We start from the raw sequence: 2,887 nt of genomic DNA, 5'->3' as shown, positions 1-2,887 counted from the left end.
ATTTTTCTATGTGTGAGGCTATCTACTGTAACATTGATTTCATTTTATTAATATGTTTTTGTTCTTGTACAAGAGTTGTGCATGAATGCTTATTAGTATTAATAAGTTTTGACTTTTGAAAATTCTTTGTTAACTTTAATTTGAAGAATAGTAAAGCTTTTTAATACATATGTGGTTAGATTTATTATATAAGTTCAACTATGGATTATAAGACGAATTATAAATTATGAGATTTTTAGAAATTTAGATAAGTACTTTGTGCTAATTTTAATTGTGATATTTGCTATTAAGGATATTTTAGTGAATATAATTGTAATAATATTAATTTTAATTAAAGATATTTGTTATTAGAGGTATTTTCATAAATTTAAAAAAAATTAGAACTGATAGTAATTTTAATTAAACATATTTGTTATTAGGGGTATTTTAGTAAATTCAATTGTGATAATATAAATTTTAATTAAAGATATTTGCTGTTAGGGATATTTTAGTAAATTTTAAAAAATTAGAATCGATTTTAACTAAATATATTTGTTATTATGGGTATTTTTGTAACACCTCGTTACTCTAAGCCTTATCTCTAGCCGTAAAGTAGAGGATAATAAAGTGTCACAATAGTTCTAAAGCTTATAATATTAATATATATATATATATATCCAAGAATTTATATAACTAGAAGCCTGATAAAGGAGTAAAGCTCAAAGTCGCATAAAGCGGAAATATAAAGCGCGAAACGTTCACACACGATAACTAAACGCGTAGGCACGGACAGAACAAGACATAATATATATAAAACCTCGTAGATAGCTCCAGGATACACAAGGTAATAATTAAATTAAGCAAGGTATATATAAGTATGATATACAAAAAGAGGACTAGTCACAGCCTGCGGTGTTTAGGCTGGCTAGTCAAACTGAATATAACAGAGTTTTAAAGTTTTAAAATAGCAACAACCTATCTCTCAAAGTTTTCATAAATAAAGCCTCTAAGGCAACAAAGTTATATAAATACAAAGGATGAGAGAATAACTACATCGAACATATCAAACTATAAAAGGTAATAAAAGATTCTCCGCTCCATTACCATCTCGCAACTCACCAAGGTGGGTTACGACCTGAATCTGAAAAAAACAACAACATATGGTATGAGAACTGGAGGTTCTCAGTATGGTAACAGTGGCCAATATATAATATGTAAGGCTTTGGGATGCCAAAAGCAATCCTAGAACTTAACACCAAATAGATATTCAAACTTAAAGAAAATAAATAACTTACCTATAAACCATAAACAGTGTTATCAAAACTTAGGAGATTTCTAACCAATACCAATCACACCACTGTATCCCACAGCCTTCGCCAACCTAACCTCCGTGCGATCCCATCGCCACCGCCTTCCGATCCTCCTCAACGGCAACAAAACACATTTAATGCAAACAAATAAAGCACAGATAGTATACACATACAACACGTAAATCAATTAGCATTTAGCCATATTATTCAGATAGGCATGACTCAAGTAATCAAATCAAGCAAACATATAGAAAATGCATATGATGAATGTCTATCTTATTTGGCTCGTGATATCACTTATCGGTTCAATTTGCCAACCCGACACACCTCCGGAGATGTCGTCTTTCTTGCCACGCCAGGGATATAGTGCCTTGCACACTATCATATAATGCGCATCGCAGGAATATAGTGCCCGACTCACTCCTGCAGCAGAGGATTTGCTACGCCAGGGATATAGTGCCCTGCTCACTCATGCGACAGAAAGGTTGACAATCATAACTTCACCTCAGGGATATAGTACTTTGCACACTCATGCAGCATAGAATCTACTATATCAGGGATATAGTGCCCTGCACACTATCATTATCAACAGATTCATCATCCTTTTCTAGGTTTTCAAGTTCCAATCTCATCAGTACCATCATCAATCCTCAAGTTCCTCAAGTACGACATAATCATTCCAAATCTCAAAGTCTCATCAAAGAAATACCTCACCACACCACATTCATTAATCTCATCTACAAACTGTCCAAACCCTAAGTTACCGTCTTTAAACTCATATCAAAGAAAATCACCAATTCAAATTAACTATCCCATCTTTACTAGTCTTAGAGTCTAATTACTAGCCACAAGTCTTAAGAAAAAACTTATGGAAGTTTGGAAAGGTATGGAACCCTTAAAAGTATAGAAAAATACATTTTCAGCAAAACAGGGGTTGTGCATACGCACCCCCTATCGTGCGTACGCACACATTAAAGAAGGTATGTCTGCATACGCATGCTAGTATGCCGCGTACGCATACAAGAAAATTGGACCATTACGTGTACGCATGCATGTGCCGTGTACGCGAGAAGGCTTGACAGAGACGCACGTCCGCGTATGAAGGGGTCCGCGTACGCATGTATCTCAGATTGCAAAAAAATGTCAAGTTGCAGAAATTTCAGTTTTAAACATCAAACTTTAAACGTTCATAACTTTCTTCTACAAAACTCTGTTTTTCTCAAACTTTATATCAATTTAAAGCTATTTAAATAATCTTTAATTTAAAACAAATTTCAACCAATTTCAAAAATTGAGACTCAAGTTATGATCCGCCAAAATTTATCAAAAACATATTTTTACCAAAAGTGACAATTATCTAGTTTTCCAAAACTTCCAAAACCAAAACAACTCAAAATATACCCAAACATCATCAAACACTACCTCCTACATCAGTTTACTATTTTATAATATTTTCATCACTTCCACACCTAATTCACTCAACCCTTCCATCATAAATCAACACAAATCTATAATTCTAATTCAATATTTTCATACCAACAATTTACACAATCTAATTCCTCATATACACCCTTCATCAATTACAATATCATCACATC

This window comes from Arachis stenosperma, chromosome 5, assembly GCF_014773155.1.
Source record: "Arachis stenosperma cultivar V10309 chromosome 5, arast.V10309.gnm1.PFL2, whole genome shotgun sequence".
NCBI lineage: Eukaryota > Viridiplantae > Streptophyta > Magnoliopsida > Fabales > Fabaceae > Arachis > Arachis stenosperma.
The sequence above is the reverse complement of the archived record's forward strand: the minus strand, read 5'-3'. Positions refer to the sequence as shown.